The sequence below is a fragment of the Nomascus leucogenys genome, chromosome 3 (genome assembly GCF_006542625.1).
Source record: "Nomascus leucogenys isolate Asia chromosome 3, Asia_NLE_v1, whole genome shotgun sequence".
Lineage (NCBI taxonomy): Eukaryota > Metazoa > Chordata > Mammalia > Primates > Hylobatidae > Nomascus > Nomascus leucogenys.
The window spans coordinates 32,581,564-32,604,372 of record NC_044383.1 but is presented as its reverse complement, the minus strand read 5'-3'; the positions used below and the strand labels follow the sequence as shown (position 1 = coordinate 32,604,372).

At 52.0% G+C, this 22,809-nt stretch overlaps 2 long non-coding RNA genes across 3 annotated transcripts in view; both read right to left on the bottom strand.

The window, feature by feature from the left end:
* Nucleotides 1-3,038: 3,038 nt before the first annotated feature.
* Nucleotides 3,039-22,809, bottom strand: part of LOC105739498 — a 42,656-nt gene continuing 22,885 nt past the window's right edge. For both annotated transcript variants that reach the window (XR_001115419.2, XR_001115418.2), the window contains exon 3: nt 3,039-4,441. This is a non-coding gene — a long non-coding RNA (uncharacterized LOC105739498). The remainder of the gene's footprint in view (nt 4,442-22,809) is intronic.
* LOC115832321 lies at nt 6,096-22,220 on the bottom strand. The gene is made up of 3 exons (XR_004027730.1): nt 21,533-22,220; nt 20,719-20,720; nt 6,096-6,106 (listed from the first exon to the last, which is right to left on the bottom strand). It is a non-coding gene; the product is annotated as an uncharacterized LOC115832321 (long non-coding RNA).

The following is a 22,809-nucleotide window of genomic DNA, read 5'->3' as shown; positions in this document are numbered from 1 at the left end:
GGGCCTCAGGACAGAGTAGGGGCTAGGGAGGGGCTGGCACTGTCTATTTTGAACATCACTTGATTTTTTTGTTTTTTGAGAGGGAGTCTCACTTTGTTGCCCAGGCTGGAGTGCAGTTGTGCAATCTTGGCCCACTGCAACCTCCATCTCCCTAATTGAAGCAATTCTCATGCCTCAGCTTCCCGAGTAGCTAGGATTACAGGCACCCACCCACCACACTCAGCTAATTTTTTTTGTTTGTTTTTGGTAGAGACAGGGTTTCACCATGTTGGCCAGGCTGGTCTCGAACTCCTGACCTCAAGTGATCTTCCTGCCTTGGCCCCCCAACATGCTGGGATTACAGGCGTGAGCCACCATGCCTGGCCACGTAACTTGATTTTTTAAAATCCTGAAAGTTTAATGTTTCTGCATCAAAATGGCCATGCCAAAATGTCATATATGCCTGAGAGACAGCAGCTGATAGAAGACCCTGAGGTCTGGAGGAATCTAGAGATTTCCAAACAGAAAGCAGACCCTTGAAGCAGAGCTGTGTTGGGTCCAGCACTTACTCTCCCTCTTCATAGCAAACAGGGTCCCGGAAGGAGACATGAAGGGATGGGGTGTGTCTGGGTTAGCTTGCCCAGTGTCAGGACCTCCAGTCCCGAAGGAGAAAGCCCAGAGCTGGGTGGTGTCTGGCAGGTCCGTTCTCCCCGAAGTCCACTCCTCGCCTTCCTTGTCATTGCTTCCCATTGGCTGCCTGGGGGCAGTGGTCGGAGGTAACTGAGGCAATGTGGTTTTCACCTCTATCTACTTAGAGAGTATGGGAAGTCCCTGGCCCTGGAGCTGGGGATTCTAGTGTTAGAGGCAGCCTTGCTGCTTGGTGCGTTGCCCATTCCTCTGGGCTGGTGAGCCCAGGTCTTTGTGCACTGCTCCCAATAAGGAAGGGCAGAAGAACGGGGCCCGCTTCTCTTGTTCTCCACTCCCTTCATCCTGAAGGGTCTCAGGCAGGTCAAGTGGGCACTGGTTATTCTATAGTTATCTTCCTCCCTCCTTTTCCCCAGGTGACTATGGAACCCCTGGCATGTGCAGGTCCAGAGCCAGACCACCGCACAGCCCCACTGCCCCATCCCAACTGATGTCAACTCCCAGCCCCTGACCCCTTGGAATTCCCCTCCAAAGCCTAGAGCTGAGTCCCTGCTGCCACCCTTCCAATTTGGCCTTGGGACCTTCCCAAATGGGATCCTGTAGATGCTTCTAATGAAGTTCTCTCTGACTCTGTTTGGGGCACCCACCACCCGAGGAAAGGAGCGGCGGCCGCCCCGGCCCAGGCTGCTGACAGCAGCAATCCATCTCCATCACAGTAATGGCGTCCCCATTAATCGGCCATAAACTAATAAAGCAAGCACTTTCCACCCCTCACCCCCCCGCCCCAACTTCATTAAGTCTTTAGTACATTAATATGTCTTACTTAGTGTCAGCCAAGCCTCTTTCTCTGTTTGGGGTGGAGCATGCTGGGGTGGGCACCTCACCCAGTGGGTGGGGGCACATGACCCCTCTCCTGGTCTGGGTAGGGGGCTGCTGACTCAGGGCAACCCACTCCCCCTCTCCCTCCTTCCTCTCCACCCACTGTCCCCTTGAGGGCCTTGAAAGGCTGCAGAGAAAAGGAAGAGCGAGAGGAACAGGAAACTGTGGAGCAGGAGAGAGAAGGAAACGGGAAAGGAAAAAGAAGGAGGAAGACGGGATGAGCTGGGGAGGAAGGGGGGAAGCTGGGGGGAAGCTGGGAAGAAGGGGGAGACGGAATGGGGGAGGAGCTGTGCACCTCCAAATTAAATTTGTGATTCAGGCATCAGATGGGCCGACAGCCAGAGATTAATTCAACTGATCGAGTTATAAAGAGCGGGAGGCCTGGGTAATCAATCTTGCAGCTGTCAGGCCGACAGGCAGGAGTATTAACCTGGCGAGACGGCACATACCCAGGACTTTTTCATTTCATTCACCCCAGCCATGTCCCTGACCACCTCTGGTCTGTCTCTCCAAATAATAATAATTACGGCTGTTAACGATGACAGAGACAGGATGAGGGGACGGGCTCCTGCGGCAGGGCTTCCTCTCCTGGAGCTCCCGCCCACTGCTCCGTCTGACCACTCCCAGAAGGTAGAGCACGGACCAGCTCATGGCGCTCTTAGACAGGTGGGGAAATCGAGGTAGGAATTCCAAAAAGACCTTCAGACAGGCCAGAGGTGGGGCTGGAAAGGTACTCTGGGATAAAGGACAGTGTCCTAGATCCCTCTCACCTCTTGGAAAAAGAATTGTCCCTAAGTCAGCCAGTTTGGCCCCAACACGTTCAGCTGTGGCCAGGGAAGCTGGAATCAGGAAGGTGAGGTGGATCCCCTCCTCCGGGCTATTTTGCCTCAGCCACAAACCTGAGCTCTGTGTGGCTTGGGTGGAGGTCCCATCCTGGGCACAGGCTCCTGGGCTGGGGCTGCTGTTCTTCCTGGGCAGCCTTCTCTCCTCCTTCTCTCTCTTCCCACCTGCCAGTGTCAGTCCACACCTAGGGGATGGGGGTCTCCCTGCAGAGACTTGTGGAAACACCACCCTTTGAGTAGAGAAGGGGTGGGGACGGGGCCGCCGCCTTGAAGTTGACACCTCTCTCAGCTCTGGCTAATTTTCACATCCTTCAAATTCTGATATCTCTTTTTCCCTCCTTGCTCCAGGGAAAGGAAGGGAAAGGACAAGAGAGGGAGAGAGAGGTAAATAGGTAAGAAGATGTGCTGGGGCACCTTTAGGGTCTGCTGGGAGTGAGCCAGGGCCTCGTCAGTCCTCTGAAATCGTTATGCCAGGGTGAGCTGCTGGTAGTGGGGGCTTTGGAGGGCTGATGTGAACTGTGAGTCCTTTCTTCCATGCTCAGTGAGAACCAGGCACAGGGTTCGTGGAAGGGGCTATGGCTCCTGTGATGCCCTCACAGTATTCCCTATTATCATTGTCATTATTACCAATCAGGGACCACCCCATCGCTGCAGACAGCAATGCTGTAACAGTGACTCGTGCCAGAGACTGGCTAAAGGTTTTCTATACATTACTACTTTAATGTTCGCAAAGAGCCCTACGAAGCAAGTTCTGTGTTCAGACCCATTTTACAAATGAAAACCTGAGGTTCAAAGAGGTGGGAAGACTCACTCAAGCTCTCACAGCCAGGAAACAGCAAAGCCAATACTGGGCCCCTAGCCAGAGCCTCAGCTCAGCATAGGCTAACTTTCCCCCAAGGCCCTCAAATCTCACTGTCCCCTCTGACCCCTGCCTCCACCAAGGTTCCTCATTGTTCTCCGTAGGCGGATTCTGGATTTCTCCAGCTGAGGGGACCTGGGCACCAGATCCTTCTGGGTTTGAGAAGGGTGGGGAGGGTGATGCTTCTGTTTGTTCAGAGGGTGGGGCGGGGGACCTGGTGTCAGAGAACACTCATCCAGGGCAAAGGGAAGAGTGGGGACCCCACTCGGAGAGGCTCCCCAGTGCTCTGCCCTCAAGTAACCCTAGGGAGTAGGCTCTGCCCCCTCCCCAGGCCCCATGGCCTCTTGGGAAAGGAGAGAGTGCTGACTTGCCCATGCCCCCGCCTTCCCCAGGGATGGAGCAATTGGAGGGGTGCCATGCTGGGTGTGTGTTGGGGTAGGAGTGGATCCTGACTTAGAAGGGCCTAGAGGAAAAGCTCTCCCTGTCACCTCCTGACCCTAGCTGGGGCTAGGCTGGAGGGGGACTGGGGACATGGGCCTGTCTGAGGCGCCAAGAGCTGGAGGCTGGAGCTAGGCCAGCCCCTCTCCCAGGCTCCCTAGGACCCATTTCAAGTGGTTGCTTCCAGGATGACGCAGCCCTGGGGAGGGGGAGCAGGAACAAAGAGCCTGTTTCCAAGCAAAGGTTCAAGGGTCTCCTTTCCTGGGCTCCCGCCCCCTTGCTCAGGGCAGCCACCGATTCTGCCCTGTCAGTCATAATGTTTCTTCCTTATCTGAGAATAAAGCCGATGGAGGGACCCAAGTCCCTGGAGGTTTGGCGTGTGCCCCCTCCTGTCCCATCTTGAGATGGTTCTTGTGCTTGAGTGGGGATGGAGACCCCTAGCACAAGGAACCAGAATCCTCAAGTCTTAAGATTTTGATCGGTGGGGTGACTGGGACAGTTAACGTATTGTGGCTCCTCTCTGCTCCCGCCTCATCCAGTTCCATGGAGCCTTCTCACTCCTGCAAGATCCTGCATCAGGGGCCTCTTGCGGCCTTAGACATGGGGGTGTTCTCTGGTTTCTAGTCCTCTCAACCCATCAAGGTGGATGTAGATTCAGATCCCAAGGGCTGTCTTTTCATGATCACCACAATTGTCCCTCATGCCTTCTCTGTGCTTTAGTTCTCCGTCTGTAGGTAATGGAGAGAATGCTGTCTGTGATCTCTGCCTCCTCTGCCTTAGGATGGGGCAAGGTGGGTTGCTGGGGAAAAAGAGAGGAGAGATCTTTTCAGGCAAATCACGTAGAACACCTGTTTCTAAACCTGTTCATCCTTCCGTGCCTCAGTTTCTGTGTCTGTAAATTGGGAGAAATCACACCTACTTCCTTGGGTTTTTGTGATGCCCAAGTGAGATGGCAGAGGGGGCCTAGCTCTGTGTCTGGCACATAGTGGTGCTGAATAAATATTTGAAACAATCAGCCAGAGCAGGGAAGTGCCTGGGGTGTGGTGAGGGTGTGGGCTTCAGGGAAGAGGCTCTCCTTCCTCGCCCTCAGTCTTCTTACCCTCAGTCTTCTCGCCTCCAAGCTCTGTGATCTCTCACTGTGACAAGTCCAGGGAGAGGCCCCCAACATGAGCACCCCAGCTCTGAAGATTGCTCGGATGAGGCTGGAGAACGCTGGTGTGCTGGATAGGGTTGCGTTTGAGGGATGTGTATCTCCACATCCTTGATTTGAGACAGGGGCTATTTGGACATCAGCCAGGCTTTGTGTATATGTCAGTGTGTGTGTCTGCGTGTGCGCATGTGTGCATGTGTGTGGATGTGTGTGTGGGTGAGCGGGCTCAATGGCTGGCACCAAAATACTTGCCGATTAATCTTTGTCTTCCGAGCACCCAGCCCTAGTCCCCGGGAAGCTCCGGGGCCTGAGCTGGTGTCCAATGGGCCTGAGGGGGCAGAATCAGGCCCAGGAAGATGGATTTCCCTGTCCCCTCAGCCTCCACCCGGCTGGGAAGCAGGGAAGGCTGCTTCATTTTGTTTAATGGGATACTGGGGGGGACAGTAGTCATGGGGCATTAACTGCTAATTGGGTCCATAATAAAGTTAATAAAGCTCTTATGGTCTTTGCCATTAAGTGTAATTAAGGGGATGCTCTGTGGCAAGGAGGGGGGTGTTTGCGGGCAACGGGTAGTGGGCTCTCACTGGCAGGAGCAGGTGACGGGGAAGCTGGCAACCATGCCAAGGCCAGGAGCTGCACTGGCTTCTGGAGCCACCCACCCCTAGCTGGGCTCCTGGGCAGCTCCTCTGGGGATTGGAGGTAGTGAGGTGGACAGGAAGGGAAAGGGCTTACTCTGTGCTGTTCATAGAAGTCCAGGGGGAAAATCATTAACTTCAGCCCCAATGCCCACACCCTTGAAGAGGCTCAGAACATGGAAGAAATGTCATCTTCAAGGAGAGATGGCATGGACAATCTCTGAGTTTTAGGGCATGGCTTGGTTTGTGTGTGCTGAATGACTGGGGATGTTGCATAACCTCTCTCAGCCTCGGTTTCACCTTCTGTAACATGAGGATAAAAACAGCATGGTTAGGAGGGTTCCAGAGCTATGTAGTGGGAGTCAGCTGGGTGAGTGACTGTTGTGCTGTTATTCTTTTTGTGAGCTCTTGTTTGTTTTGTAATAATACAAGAATGCTTGATGAAGCCTTCTTGTATATACGGAAGCACAGAGTGACCCTCTCATCCCTCTGTCATCGATGTGGTTGTTATTTTTCCTGAGTTTTGGGGATATATTTATATATGTGTACATGCAGAAACACATAGTTTTCTTTCTTTTTTTTCTTTTTCTTTTCTTTTTTGGAAACAGGGTGTCACTCTGTCACCTAGGGTGGAGTGCAGTGGCATGGCTATGGCTTACAGCAGTCTCAAATTCCAGGGCTCAGGCAATCCTCCCACCTTAGCCTCCCGAGTAGATGGGACCACACGTGTGTACCATCAAAACCAGCTCACTTTTACATTTTTTGTAGAGATGGGGGTCTCCCTATGTTGCCCAGGATGGTGTCAAACTCCCAGGCTCAAGCAAGCCTTCTGCCTCAGGCTCCCAAGTGCTGGGATTACAGGTGTGAGCCACTGCGCCCAGCCCACATTGTTTTCTTGGATGGCTGTATGATATTCCATCATATGGCTAAGTTTGAATCATGTTGCTTGTGCCCCAGATGGAAACCTAGACTGTTTCTAGTCTTTAGCTCTTACAGTACTGCAAAAATACCTTGATATATTTCTCTGAGGACAAGTGCAGGACATATATAGACAAATTCCTCGAAGTGGAATTGTTGGGTCAACTGACATGTTTATTGAACATTTTTGATAGATATTGCCAGACTGCACATGAAGATGATTGCACCGTCTACCCGCAGTGTCAAACCAGCAGAGGGGCTGCCTCCCAGGTGCTCAGCTCAGCCACCTCAGTTGCTCTCAGCTCCTGGGCAGCTCTGGAGATGGAGGAGTCCCAAGGAGAGCACACAGGACAGGGAGCACAGCTTCCCCTGGGAGGGGTAGGACAGGAGGGACAGGAGCCAGCCCTCCCCTTTAAGCCTGAGAAAGCCACTGGGTAAACCCGGTTGTCAGAAGGGAGGGAGAGTTTCAGTCAGGGTCAGGGGTTAATGCGATGGAGCTACTGGGACACGCTGTGCAAACAAAACAAGTTAGGGGAGGGGAGGGGCCGGCCCTCTGGCCGCAGGGAGGGAGATGGGCCAGTCGGCCTGCACTTGGCTCTTCCCTGGGTAGCTGCCATCGTGGGCCCAGGTTCTGGGCTGTTGAGGACCTTGTGGCCAGGCTGCTGGGCTCTAAGGCCAAGAGGGCAGCACTCTTCTGAAGGCCGCCCCAGCCCAGAGCTGGCATGGTAGGCCTGCTGAGCTGCCCTGCCCACCTCCAGGGCCCCTCCACAGGTAATCCCCATGGAGCCCTGTCTGGGAGGCTTTGGGCGGTATTAGATGTGAGCCGGGTGGCGGGCCCTGGAGCCAGGACCAGCTTTTAGAGCATTCCTGAGCATTAGGCTCCCTGTCCCAGCCCAGCCTTGCCCTCACCCCATGGAGCCCCTGGGGCTTCTCTGCCTCAGCTGCTGCTGGCCTAATTACAGGTGTCCATGTCAGGGTCATCAGTGGAGTTAATTCGGGGCATGTCTTCGGGTGGCCGGGGCTCGTCTTCGGGTGGCCGGGGCTCATTAATGGAGTCCCAAAGAGTCTAGGGATGAGCCAGGCAAACAGGGGATTAGGGGCTGAGGAAGACTGCTGTGGGGGAAGGCTGGCTAGACAGGGCTGTAAGCTGGGCCCTGGGGAGGGGGTCAGCTTCAAGCCTGTGTGTTCACCCACCCACCCACACAGGCGCTCACGAGACCCAGCAGTACTCAGACATGCAGACACACACAGCCATGGGCCAGACAATCTCCAGAGACACATATGGACTCTCATACACAGGCTCACACACACAGACACACACCATTGGACTTAGAACTGCTCCCTGAGAAGCCTTGAGGTGTGCAAGGGAGGTGGGGGAAATGAACCAGCGATTTCCCTCTTTAGCCAGAAACTCTGGCCTGCCCCTGCCAGCCCCCTCCTGTGCCCTCTCCCACCCTGGCCAGGGCAATGAGCTTCCCTTCTGCCTTTCCTTCAGCATCTCCTCCCACCATGGACTGGAATTCCGAAGCACTGGTCTGTGGGTAGAATGACAGAGCCGGCTCCCAGCCAGGATGCAGAGAGGTGGGGGTGGTTCCTCCACACCCCTCAGTCCAGCCTGGCCTAGAGGGTCCCTGAGCCCAGCTGTCAGCCCACCTCCCCCACACCAACCCTGTGCCTCGTGACAGCCCTGGGGTTCTGTGGGGAGGCAGAGCCACACTGCACAGAGTTCACCAAAGAGAAGGAGGAGGAGGAAGACAAGAAAGGAGCTGACAGGAGCCAGAGTTGGTGGGGGGTGGGGGGTGGTGCTGGGCAGGGGGAAATCGCTTAACCCCGAAGCCGCCACTAGTCTTTGGAGCCCCTGCATTGATGGCGGCCAGCTGGAGCTGGCTGAGGACAAGGGGCCCAAGTGTGGGAATCCAGGGAGGAGGCTTCCCCGGGCTTCCTGGGTCAGCTGGGAGGAGAGACCCTGGAGCCTTCTTCTCCAGCCCGCCCTCCTGCCGCCATCCCTCCCTAGAGTGTGGAGACAGGCCCCGGCTCCCTGGCTCTGTTGCCAATGGGGGAATTTTTCCAGCATTGACCTCACCCCCAGCCCACCCCAGGCTGGCTGGCTGATGTTCCTGCACTCCTAGCAGCATGGCCATGGCAGCACAGGGCAGGCAGGGGATTCAGAAACCCAGCCCTTGACTCTGGAAGAGTCAGGTTTTCCCAAGGATGCCTCCTTCCACCTGTGCCCACTTACCAAGGCACCTCCTTGACTAGTATTTAGAAGTGACCCCAGGGATAAAGTGACTCCCATTACAGAAACAGCCACTGCTCCATCCCACTAACTTCACCTGCTCATCAGTAAAGGTGCCCATGGGCCAGGCTGCCACCTGTCATCACCACACTCTTGGTCCTAGGCATCAAGCCTTCCCTTCCTGGGCCCCCAGTGTCCCCCATGCCATCCCAGGACCCCACACACACTCCAGGCCCATAATTGAATATAAAGGCCCAGAAGCTAGTGCAAACAGCGGCATTAATCACCAGCAACCTGGCAGCCTCCTGCCATAGATCTTTTCCACACGTAGAATAGCTCATGTTAATCACTGCAGCTGATTTATTGTCTTCTCCGCCTTGTACATAAATTATTCACTATGGCTGGGCTGCGAAGGAATCCTGTAATGAGGGCTTCCATCCTCCTATCTCCAAGGTGGATCCTCAGACCTCCGGGTCCACCTAGCTGTGTTCACTGGTGGGTCAAGGCATGGAGCCACAGGCATGGGATTGAGGGGATGACAGGGAGTGGGGGACCCCCATGCAAGAATATCTGTCCCCCCAGGAGCACATATAGGAGCTCTTCAGCTCCAGGAAACAGGGCTGTGGACTCGCCTCTCCAGCTCTGGACAGGAGAGACAGGGCAGAATGGGGCGGGGGAGGCTGCTGGGTGGCCCCAGGGCTTCCTAAGTCTCCGGGAGAGTAAAGCCTTCCAGCCTTTACCTGGAAGTTTCTGCTCACTGCCTGAGAGACTCTCCCGCCAATCAAGGCCAACTCTTGGGAGTTCCCCATCACCGGAAGCAGGATGTGGGCGTGTCTATGGGAGCAGAAGACCTGTCTCTCCCAGCTCCCTGTCCTACCCTGGGGTCTGTGTGCTCTCTGGCCACACCTCTGAGATGGCCTCAGCCTCATGAAAAGGTGGTGGCAGTAGTTACGGCAATGGCCACCAGATGGCAGCCCTGATACCCAGGACAGCAGCTCAGGGAGGTGGGAGGCTGCATTTGGGTAAGGAAATGCCTTTGGAAAGGTGGGAATCCGCCAGCGGAGGGTGATGGGGAGTGGGTGGAGAGGGGGTCTTGCTGACAGGGAGAGCCCTTAGCCTCAGGGGGACCAAAGTACAGGGCCCACTTCACACATCAAACCACTCATGGTGACATCCTCAAATGGGATGGTCTCAGGAGAGGAAATTGGGGCCCAGATGTATGTGGGCAAGTGGGACCGCAGAGGGTGTGGGTGCCGCCAGATGGACTTCCCTGGCCCTGGCCCAACATCTCTGCAGCCTGCCTTTCAGGCTGTCCTTCCCAGGCTCTGATCCATTGCATCCCAACCCCTCTCTCTTGGCTGGGGCACTCTCAGAGGCAGCCAAGACAGGAGCTACTGTGTACTGTGGTCAGCTGGGGGCCAGCAAGCCCCACCCTCAGGATCTGTCTCACTGCACACATTCAGCACTGTGAGTTGCTTAGACCCAGTCCATCAAGAACACCTGTCCCTGCACAGGCCCACTGTCTCCTCCCACTCCTGTATGTAGAGTGGAGAGCTGCTCAGAGACACAAATGGGTCCTAAGATTCAGGCGACTTGTGGCTGCAACACTGGGCTTGCCAGAGGGCCCCTCTAACCTGACGTCTCCAAGCCCCTCACCCCTCCACACCCCCTCCCCACACACCTTACATCACCTACTGAGGCAGGGCGGAGCCTGAACTGGGATGGTGTAGAGGATGCAGAGTACTGCCTTGTCACCCAGCCAGTGAGCTGCTTTCCAGCAAAGATGTGGGGCTCCAGTCCTTTAAATACCTTGAGCCTAGAGGCCAAAGCTGGCAGAACAAGGCTCTGAAGGCCTCCTTTTGCCCCAGCTGCCTAGATGGGAGTCCTGGGAAAACATCTGGAACTCTGTGTCTCCTTGGCAGTTCTTGCCTAGGTGTCCTTGCTGTAAATCCCACCGCTAAGCTCTCTGGAGATATCCGCTGGGATTCTGGAGCGTCCCTCCCGGACCCCAACAGGTCCTCTGGGTTGTGATGGGAACTCCCAACCCCAGGCAGGGCTCTATCTCCTGAAGGTCAAGACATTCCCATCAATGAAGACCAGTGTTTCCCCAAGTGCGAGTCCTATGCCTACTTCAGACCTACTGAGCTGGAAACTGTGGGGAAGGGATCCAGATAACTGAATTGTTACCAAGCTTCCTAAAGCCTGAGAACCTCTGTACGAGACACTTCCTTAGAGCCAGGCTCATGCCCTCGTTAGACCTGAAGCTTCCTGAGGGCAGCCCCAGACCAGGATGGGTGAGTTGTGGGGTTTTTCTAGTTGGCCTCCGAGTATCGACTTCCCTGCCACCACCGCCCTGGAAGTGGGCACACCATTGGCCTCCTCACTGTCCTCCTGCCTGGTCCCCTTCCCTTCCCGCCAGCCCTCTGGCCCTTCCCAGCCAGCTTGCCTGGCTTCCTGGACCTGCTGTCTTCATGTCTGTCTTCACATCTGTTCCAAGGCTGCCCCAGCCCCGCTTGTTTATCCTTCAGGGGGTCCAAGTGGGTGTTTCAACTTCAATTATACTCTGACCACAGCCACCACAGATACCAAAACAAATGTCCTGGGTGTCAGAGGTGGTGGAGGCTCAGACAGGCTGGTGCCAGGGGGCCTGATAAAGGGGGGCCTGCTTGGGCTTGGAGGTGATGAGAGCTGCTCCTAGTGATAGGGCCCTGGGGAGCAGGGGCTGGTGGGTAACTGGCCTCCTCAGGTAGGCTCAGCCCACAGAGGGGACAGTGTCTTGGTCTTAGTACCTCTCCCTCCATCTCCCAACTTTCCTGCAGTCTCATCTAACAGAAGCCTTTTTTTTTTTTTTTTTGTGGGGACGTGTCTTGTAAAAGCCTTGCTTCTCCCCAGCTGCTGGCTAAGTCTGGCCTCACCTCCAGAGGACAAAGATCTTGACTCCTCAACCCAGGCCGGCCTATTGAGATCTTTTTAAATCCCCTCTCAGACCTTGTGGTCAGTGTCTGAGGATGGTAGTAGAAGTCAGGGATCCTGGACCCAGCTCTGTTGGATTGTCCCTGTGACTTGGAGTGTGGTCTTTGCACACGCTGTGCTTTGGTTTCCCCTTTCTAGGTCAATTAGCAGAACACATTTCCCAGTCTGATTGCCCACAAGGGAGAAAAATTCAAACTTTCCAGGCTCCCTGGAGTCCCTGGAGAATACAATGAGGTGTCTCAGGGAGCAGCGGGAAGCAGGACATGGTGCCTGGTAATGAGTGGGCTCTGATTTCCGTCTGGAGCTTCAGAGGATGGAATGCCAGGCATCCATGACTAGAGAGAGGCCCCAGCTGCCACTGATCTCTGTGGCAGGAACCAGGAGACCCAGCAGAGGCCATGCTCAGCAGCCCCTCCAGCTGCGCTTCTCCTTAGTGGGAAGGAGCCCTCTTACTCACTGTGCCCTCTCTGAATTCTCACCCAGTACCTGCTTTTACCCCTACCCTTGCCTTCTGCTTTTCCCAAATGGCCACCTCAGCTTATCTGCCCATTGGCTGATCTCTGCAATGATCACATCTGGGAACACCTTTAATAATAATGATAACAGGGCCAGGCACGATGGGGCCAGGCACAATGATGGGCCAGACACAATGATAACAGGGCCAGGCCCTCACACCTATAAACCCAGCACTTTGGGAGGCCGAGGCGGGTGGATCACTTGAGTCCAGGAGTTAGAGACCAGCTTGGTCAACATGGTGAAACCCCATCTCTACTAAGAATACAAACATTAGCCAGGCATGGTGGCAGGCACCTGTAATCCCAGCTACTCGGGAGGCTGAAGAGAGGCAGAGGTTGCAGTAAGCTGAGATGGTGCCACTGCATTCTAGCCTGAGTGACAGAGCAAGACTGCATCTCAAAAAATAAAATAAAATAAAAATAATGACAATAGGTCCAGGGGCGGTGACTCACACCTGTAATCCCAGAACTTTAGGAGGCTGAGGGGAGAGGATCACTTGAGCCCAGGCGGTTGAAGCTACAGTGAGCTATGATTGTGCCATGGCACTCCAGCCTGGAAATCAGAATGAGACCTTGTCTCTAATTTATATATATATATAATGATAATAGCAAGGAAAACAAACAGCATATCCTATTTATCGAACACTTTCCATGTGATGTGCCAGATGCTTTTGCGATTTGATCTTTCTCTCTGTCCTACAAGGCAGATGGATATAACAGCCCCACTTTATAGATAAGGGAGCTGAGAGGTTAAGTAAATTTTCCAAAGCTGCACCACTAGCAAGTGGCGGAACTGGATTCAAACCCAATTAGTTCTGACTTCTGAGCCCAAGGTTTTTGCTCCAGGCTTCGGATGTGCTATAGAGAGCAGGGTTTACTTTGTGTTGGCTCCATCAGCCCCTTGAAAGCTCAGGGTCATGGCTTCTGTCGGGGAGCTCTCTCTCTTTAGTACTCAGGGTTGAAGAGACCCTTGGGCCACTTAGGGGGCCCCAGAGTCCTGCTGGAGATCCAGGGAGGCCGTCTCGGTCCCAAATGAACCTGGTCATGTGTCAGCTTCCTGTCCACACGGCTGAGGGCAAACTTTCTCAGAGCTCAGCCCTGGCTCTGCTGCAGGATGTGAGCTGGGGGGGCTTTGGTTCTCTGAGCTCTCGAGGAGGGTCTGGATGAGGGTGGGGTTTCTATTCTGATCTCTGTTCTGGTTCCTCTTACTCATTCAACCCTGGCTGCTGCCCAAACACAGGCAGCCTCTGCCCTGGGGCTGGAGCCACAATGTGGCAGGTGGAGGGATGGGAGGTGGACTATTGGAACCAGACAGCTGCTTCCCATCCCCGCCATGCACATGCACACACACAGTGAGGAAGGGGCAGGGCGTGTGAGCTCTGGAAGGAGGGAGGGCCACCGGGGGCTCATTAGGGCGAGTATGGGCACATTTGTGTCTTTGTGAGTGTGCACACTGGAGATTGGGAGTGTGCTCGTCTGTGGCTGTGTGTGGGTGTGTGCCCGTGAGGTGGGCGCCAGGCTGAGTATGAGAGTGTGAACATGTGGGTCTTTCAAAGAATGAGTATGACAGAGCAGTGCACTAGTGTGACCACGTGGGGTGTGACTGCTTACAAGTGTATGATTGTGTGAGCGCACAAACATGCGTGGGAAAGGCAGTTGCTGTCTCTTAGAGGAAAAATCCCAGAACTCCAGCGGCCAACGTCTGCTCTGCTGTTGACCAGCTCTGTGGCTTTGAGCACGTGACTTCTCTGAGTCTACATGTCGCTACCTGCAAATGGGGAGGAAACTGTCTCACAGGGTAATCAAGAGGATGAGGTGCAGGTGTGGGTGGAGCACTTTGTCATCTGTCAAATGTAGGTCCCTGGGAAGGTCAATAAGCAATCTCCATCCTCTGCCTCCCTCCCCCACTTGCACCCCCACAACATGCTCAGGCCCCAGCCAAGTGCCAAGCTGGGGTGGGTGGTGTCCCAGAGCCGCAGGCTATGTGGCCAGAGGTCCAGGCTCAGGAGGACTGGTTAGGGATGGTGAGAGTGAGCAGGTGTGGTGCCACACCTGTCTACTCCAGCTTCACATGTTTGATCCAAGGCTGCCCTGCCCCACCGGCACCAGCCCATCAGCAATCATTATTTTCCTCTGGATCTGAGGGGATTCTCCTCCATCTCACCCCAGCCCAGCATGCTGTGGCTTCTGCTGCCTCTTCCCTCCGGGGAGGTGAAGGTCCCCCCAGTAGGAGGCTCTCACTTCAGGTTCCCCTTCTGACCGTCTGAAGGCCATTCCCCACTAAGATCCCAGGGTCTTCAGCCCTGTTTCACTTCCATTCCCAGCCTCCCCTGAGCTTCTCAAATGATTCTGGGGCACCTAGTCCATGCACCTACATTTGGAAATCATCTACTTAGCACAGTGGTTCTCAACGGTGGCTGCACATCAGACAGGAATCACCCAGGGAAGACTTGAAAGATCCTGATGCTGAGGCTGCCCCCAGACCAGAATCTCTGGGTTGGTACTCAGGCATTATTATAGGTTTAGGCAGGGAATGGTGGGTCATGCCTGTAATCCCAACACTTTGGGAGGCCAAGGCAGAGGACTACTTGAGGCCAGGAGTTCGAGACCACCCTGGGCAACATGGCGATACCGCCTCTCTACCTAAAAAAGAAAAAAAAAATAGTTGGGCGTGGTGGTGCACACCAGCAGTCCTAGCTACTTGGGAGGCTGAGGCAGGAGATTACTTGAGCCCAAGAGTTCGAGGCTACCGTTAGCTATAATCACGTCACTGCACTCCAGATAGTCTCTAAAAAAGAAAATAAAGTGACAAAATAAAATAAATATAGGTTTAAAGCTCTCCCAGGTGATTCTAATGTGCAGCCAAGCTTGAGAACCACTGTTAATATTTCCCAATCATCCTTGCTGAGAAGAATCACTTGGCACGCTTCAAGTATTGAAGCAGTGTATTGAGTTAAATACACAGCTTCCCAGGCTCCTTCCCCTGGAAATTCTCATTTGGTGAGTCTAAGATAGGGCCCTGTAATTTGCATTTTTAATAAATATCACAGATGATTCTAATTATTAGGGAATTTTGGAGCTACTAGCCTAGAGCTGTGTTTCTCAAACTTTAATGCGCATCCAAATCACCAGGGGATCTTGTTAAAATGCAGATTCCGGTTGACTAGTTCTGGGGTGAGAGCCCGAGGAGTTATAGAAGTTCTGGCCAATCGGATCATAAATTAAGAGATGGTGAATAATGAGACAAGACCAGAGAAGAAGGCAGGGACCTTATAAACTGTGACAAGGAGCTCAAACTCGATCCCATGGCAATGAGGAGCCACCAGAGGGTTTTAAACAGAGGGAAAGCTTGTTCAGATACATATTTTAGAAAGATATGTTATTGTGGCCATGTGGGAGATGATGGATCATGCATCAGAGGATCAGACATCAGTCAGGAGGCTGTTGCCACATTCCAGGTGAAAGGTGGTAGCCTGGGCTAATGAGGTGGGAGCAGGAGGAGAGAAGTTAGTAGTCTTGTGGAAGACTCAGTGATCAGTTGGGTGGAGGCTGAGGGGGAAGATGAGGGAGGCTCCAGAGTAACCCCTCAGCTGGCTCCTGACTTGGCAACTGGTGAAGAGGCGTGCCCATCTTGGCTGGCTCTGAAGCTTCCTTCCACATCTACTGACTCTGTGATCTGATCATTGTTTGGCTTAGCTTCTTGTGGGACCAGGGTGGGAGAGAGGCTACAGGAAGCTGCCTGAAATGCGTTATGGAACTGGTGCCTTGGAGAGCCCCTCTCCTTGACTTTGAGTGATTCTGGAGGCTCCCTGTCAGCAGTTGCCAAGGCTTAGAGGCTGCTTTGGGGATTCGGTCTTCTGAATACCTTGGCTCTCCATTTTTTTCCTCTCTGGCTCCCTTCCAGAGAAGGAAGCCCAGATGAAGAGAAATCTGCATCCATATGGCACTCTTGCTCTTGGATTCCTTCTGGTGACTCTCCTTGTGAACCCTAGGTGCCCCCTGAAGACCTCCCCCAGGCCATTTCTCCTGACATCTCTGCTTGGCACACCAGTCCCATCCTGCCCTTGACCACAGCCCCCTCCCCACATTGAGCTCTGTCTACCCACTCCAAGGACACTTGGCCTGTTCTCCTGTTTGGGGACCTTATTTCTCCCTTTTGGCAGCTAAATGTTGGCTCAGCATCCCCTAACCCAGTAACTGCTTTGCAGTTCCCAGGCTGCTCTGTCACATCCCTCTCTGGTATAGCTCTTTCTATGGTGCAAGTGTGCAGTAAGACTGAGATTCAAGTCACACTCACTAGGCTAGGAGGGCCATTCTGTAATCAATTGCCATCATCTTGAGCATCTGGTGAGAGCTAATAGTATGTTGGGCACCAAACTAAGGACTTTATATGTATTATCTCAGTGTATGTTCACATCTCCAAGAGATAGATTCTAGATTCTTCTATTTTTCTTTTCTTTTTTCTTTTTCTTTTTTTTTTTTTTTTTTTTTTTTGAGACAGAGTCTCATTCTGTTGCCGAGGCTGGAGTGCAGTGGTGCGATCTCGGCTCACCCACAACCTCCGCCTCCCAGACTCAAGCCATTCTCCTGCTCAGCCTCCTGAGAAGCTGGGATTACACTGGCCGGGCGCAGTGGCTCACGCTTGTAATCCCAGCACTTTGGGAGGCCGAGGCGGGCGGATCACGAGGTCAGGAGATCGAGACCACGGTGAAACCCCGTCTCTACTAAAAATACAAAAAATTAGCCGGGCGTGGTGGCGGGCACCTGTAGTCCCAGTTACTTGGAGAGGCTGAGGCAGGAGAATGGCGTGAACCCGGGAGGCGGAGTTTGCAGTGAGCCGAGATCGCGCCATTGCACTCCAGCCTGGGTGAAAGAGCGAGACTCCGTCTCAAAAAAAAAATAAATAAATAAAAGAAGCTGGGATTACAGGCATACTCCGCTACCGCCCGGCTAATTTTTGTATTTTTAGTAGAGATGGGGTTTTGCTATGTTGGCCAGGATGATCTCAAACTACTGACCTCAAATGATCCACTTGCCCCAGCTTCCCAAAGTGCTGGGATTACAGGCATGAGCCACCATGCCTGGCCAGGTTCTCCTATTCTTATTTTACAGATGAAGAAATAGGCAAAGATGTTAAATAACTTGCCCAAGGTCACTCAGCTAGGAATTGGGACTGGAGCCTGCTGCATCTTCACCACTGAACCGCACTGCCTGTCATAGTCCTCATCACCAACCAAGGCTCAGTTAAGTCCTCTGCCCAGGATCAGCCTCACTGGATTCTTCCCAGAGAAAATGTCAGGCCAGGGCTAAGGCTCATACCCAGAAAGCTGAGGGAGGGAGCAGATGGTAACCCCAGGGGGATTTTGTTACAGTGGAGTTAGGGATCGGAGGTCAAAAGGACTGCAGTTGAGTCTTGCTCTGCCTCTTGTTATCTGAGTGAACGTGGCCAAGTCTGACCTCTCTGAACTTCAGTTTCCTCATCTGTGACATGGGGTTGGCAGCAGAAGCTACCTCTCAGAGGTTATGAGGAACAAACGAGGAAATGTGCAAGGCAGGATTGTATCAACTGCAAAGAGCTGCCTGATGTAAGTGACTGTTAGTGCCAGCAGTCACTCAATATTTATCATGAATTACTAGGACCGAATCCAGGTGCTGTGAGTACAGCCATGAGCCCCTGGGCCTGGACTTGTCCCTAAGATGACAAATTGCAAGTCAAACAAGAATACAGTCACCTTGCCACTCTCCGCCTTCCATGGGCCTTTTGTGATCTTTCTGAAGCTATGACTTGGGCCCTGGCCATTTTTCCTTACCTGTGTAAACTGAAGGTCTCTAGCCTTCTAACAGTCTAGACAGCCCCCAATTTTAACATTCCAGGGGTGGAATGGAAGGCAGTTCCTTGTGACATTGGCTAAAGCAGAATTGCTGCCAAAAAGGGGCCTCTTTCTTTACGCAATGAATAAAAATCTTAGTGCCTCGTGTTTGTGTATGTCAAGTCTCACTGCTGAAACTTTTGTTAATTCATTTATTCAAATGAACCACATTTATTTAAATTTATTTTAAATTTCAAAAGTAAACTAAAAATGTATTCTTGTTGTAAGAAATACAGGTGAAATACTCCTTCCAATTCCAGAATCATCTGCAGAGGTCACTGCTGTTAGTGAAGGTTAATTCACTGTGTATCCTTCTAGATCATTTCCTATGCATTTACCTACAAATTTACCTACCTATGTACAAAAAGAAACATACGATTTTTTTGGTGGGTTTTTACCTTTGTACCTGAATATTTTTGTTTTTCTGCAATTTGCTTTTCCAGTGAGTGGTGGCTCACGCTTGTAATCCCAGCACTTTGGGAGGCTGATGCAGGGGGATCACGAGGTCCAGGGTTTGAGATCAGCCTGGCCAACACAGTGAAACGCCGTCTCTACTAAAAATACAAAAATTAGCTGGGTATGGTAGCGGGCGCCTGTAATCCTAGCTACTTGGGGGGCTGAGGCAGGAGAATCACTTGAACCTGGGAGGTGGAGGTTGCAATGAGCTGAGATTGTGCCACTGCGCTCCAGCCTGGGCAACAGAGCTAGACTCCATCTCAAAAAACAAAAACAAACAAACAAACAAACAGAAAAAAATATATATATGGCTTGGAATGAAAATATGGCATGCACATTTTCCCATATCAGAACATGGAGGTCTACCTCATTATTTTTAATTGCTTCATGTTAAGTATTCCATAGATAGGGGTGCCACTGTTTATTCACACATTCCCACCGGTGGACTGTTAGGTTGCTTCTGATTTTTCATTGTTGTAAATTTGCTTAGTGAACTCTCTGGTATGTGGTTCTGTGGGCAGACATGACTATTTTGTTAGGATAATGGATATCTAGAAACAGAGTTGGTCAAATGAAGATGGGTATTGTTAATTTTAATAGAAACTGCCAAAATACCTATCAAGAAGACTGAACCAATTCAGGGCACTTCTAAGAGAGGATGAGAAGACCAACTTACATACACACTCTCTCCCATGCTGGATACTGTCAGTAGGTTGAATTTTTGCTAATCTAATGGATGAAGCTAAAACAAATCTTATGTCTATTTTAATTTGTGGTTTTCAAATTATGATTGCATTTCTCTCATGTTGAACATATTTTCCTAAGTTCATTGGACATTGCATTTTTTTTCTATAAATCACCTGTTCGTATACTTTGCCCATTTTATTTTTATTTTTATCTTTGGAGACAAAGTCTCGCTCTGTCATGCATGCTGGAATGCAGTGGGCCATCCGGGCTCACTGCAACCTCCGCCTCCCAAGTTCAAGAGCTTCTCCTGCCTCAGCCTCCCAAGTAGCTTGGGTTAAAGGTGCCTGCCACCACACCTGGCTAACTTTTGTATTTTTAGTAGAGACAGGGTTTCGCCATGTTGGCCAGGCTGGTCTTGAACTCCTGACCTCAGGTGATCCACCTGCCTCAGCCTCCCAAAGTGCTGGGATTTCAGGGGTTAGCCACCATGCCCAGTTGCCTATTTTAAAAACTGGGGTTTCAAAAATATTTTTCTTATTAATGTGTTGGAAATTCTTAATTCTAGTTATTAATATGTGTTGTATTTTGGCTGAGTGCAGTGGCTCATGCTTGTAATCCTAGTAGTTTGGGAGGCCGAGGAAGGAGGATTGCTTGAGGCCAGGAGTTTGAGACCAGCCTGGGCAACATGCAAGACTCCCATCTTTACAAAATATAAAATAAACAATTTAGCCAAGCATGGTGGCATGTGTGCCTGTAGTCCCAGCCACTCAGGAGACTGAGGTGGGAGGATCACTTGAGCCCTGGAGTTCGAGGCTGCAGTGAGCTATGATCTTGCCACTGCCCTCCAGCCTGGGTGACAGACCAAACACACACACACACACACACACACACACACGCACACACACACACACAATTTTATTTTAATTTAATTTCTTTTTCTTTAGAGATGGTGTCTCCTCCTCTTGCCCAGGCTGGAGTACAGTGGCATGATCATGGTTCATTGCAGCCTTGACCTCCTGGGCTCAAGCAATCCTCCCATGTCACCCTCCTGAGTAGCTGGGACTATAGGCATGCCACAATGCCCAGCTTACTTGTCGTATTTTAGTTGCTTGTTTTCAATGTCCTTTACCGTCTTCTATTATACAGCAGTTTCAAATTTAGATGTAAATATTTTGTCAATATTTTCCTTTCTGGCTTTTGTAGTTACTCTCTTATTTTAAATTGCTGTCTCTAGCCTGAAATTATTTAATTTTAACCCACATTTTATCTTAACATTTTTAGAGTCAACTCTTAATTTCCTCTCCAATCTACGTTGTGAATAGTGTGAGATAGAAACAACCCTTTCGTGAAGTTTGGAGGGCCTCCCCGCCACTGTGGGTATCTGGACTATGAGTCTGATTTACTAATATCAAAGCACACCATTAGTGTTTTCATAATTTAAAAGCAAGAGGGTGTGAAACAACAGTGGGCATCAGGTGAGGTGAAGGAAGGGTGCGGCAGAGTGGGAGTGATGGGAGGCGACCCCTCACAGTGCTCAGCTGACTGGAGATATGAAAATGGCTCCCTGCAAAGAGAATAGCAGGTGGCCCCCAGGGATCCTGGGGGGCCATCTACCCTTGCCCCTGGTGTACAAAACATCTTTCCAGTACACACTGCGTCATCATATAAATGATCTGTTTCCTTAACAAGCAACCTCTTCCTAACTACAATGTCAGTTGGAGGGCCAGGCGTGGTGGCTCATGCCTGTAATCCCAGCACTTTGGGAGGCCGAAGTGGGCAGATCACCTGAGGCCAGGAGTTCGAGACCAGCCTAGCCAATATGGTGAAAATCCGTCTCTACTAAAAATACAAAAAAATTAGATGGGTGTGGTGGCGCGTGCCTGTAGTCCCAGCTACTCGAGAGACTGAGGCAGGAGAATCACTTGAACCCAGGAAGTGGAGGTTGCAGTGAGCCGAGATCATGCCATTGCACTCCAGCCTGGGCAACAAGAGCGAAACTCCATCTCAAAAATAAAACAAAATAAGTATAAAATAAAATAAAATAAAATAAAATAAAATAAAATAAAATGTCAGCTGGGGAACAGGGACTGTGTCCTCCTCTTTTTTGTCTCCCTTGCACCAACACAGAGCCAGCACCCCTGGGTGAATGCGCATACACCTTCCTGTGCCGGGCACATGCCCACACTTCCGTGTGCTCAGGCTGGTGTGTGTGTGGGGTGTCTCTGGGTAAGCACGTGCATGACAAGTGTTGAGACTGCACATTGACATAGCCCATGTGCTTGTGTCTCAGTGTGGCCATGTGCGTGCAGCTAGCACACCTGTGCCTGTGGGCATGGGAATACACATGTGTCTGCCTTTCTTCCCTTGACAGTTGTCTGCCCTCTACTTCCTTGGGTCAGAAAAAGCAGGAACTTTTTCTCTTAGCAGGAGGAATATTTATTAACGGGGACAAAGTGAGGACACTGCAATCCTTGTAGTTTCTCCTGGGAAAGCCTTATTCTTTCTGAGGCCTCTGCCTGCCTTCTTTGCTCTCTTCTCCCCTCCTTTTTCTATTTCACATCTCTTTCCTTCCCCCCTTCGGGAGGAAGCTCATCTGAGCTCAGCCTTTGCTGACAAGGCCATTTGGGCCCATTAGCTGCCTCCTAATGAGTGACTGCCTTCTCGGCCCCTTCCCCCACAGCAACTGGGAGGGAGGGATCAATTAGCTGCTGCTATAAACACACACACACACACACACAAACACACACACACAGCCTTACGCGTGTATTTATGCTTCCACATATATATGTACACGTCACATACTATATATGATCATGAATACACTCATAGCAAATACACATACATCCTCTCTTCTTGACCAGTAATATCTCCTAGGGGTCTCTACTCTGCTCCTTGCTCTGTTCACCAAGAAGAACACCCATGGCCAACCCCACACTCCCCAGCTCAAACCCAGATTCCCATGATTCGAAATGAAGTTCAACTCTCATGTTTTACAGGCGGCCAAATTGAAGCTCAGAGTAGGGAGGTGACTTGTCCAAAATCCCTCAGTCAGTTAGAAGCCAACCTGAGCTTATGCTCAGTCCTATGCCCTCTGATGCCCAGTGCAGTGCTACTGCATCCGAGAGAGAAACGGGGTGTCCCATGCAGGCCCACCCTGATCACGACAGAGCTGTGGGGCTTTGAAGGTAGCACGTCTAGGTTAAAGTGTGCAGGCATGATCCTGGGGACTGGGGAGGCTCTGCCATGAACCAGGGAGGGAGAGGGTGGGCTTTCAGGGAGGCCTGCCTTGTCCCCTGGGTTGGCCTTGCCTGGAAATTGTGGAGAGAGGGGTCCAATCTCAGTCTCCCTCTGGCTTCTGCAAGTCTCACCATGGCTGTCTCTCTCTCCACCGAGTACTGACCTCAGGAATCCCTGATTCCTGGCAAGTTCCCTCTTGGCCAGATAGGAAGGGGGCACCTCACTGAGTACCCTGTTCCAAAGAGTGTCCTCTGGGGGAAGATAAGTTCCATCCTGGCCTTGGCCCTGGCCTGTTCTCCAGATTCCACACTAAGATGGGAGGTGTGAGGACTGGGTCCAGGCCTGAGGCACGCAGGACCCAGCAAAGTCCTGCATGACCAGCCTAGGTCACCTGGGTCAGAATGCCGTGGCACCACTGTGACCAGCCGCTTGGAGACATTCATAACAAATACACATATATCCTCAGCAGCTGGGGTTATGGCTGAGTCTT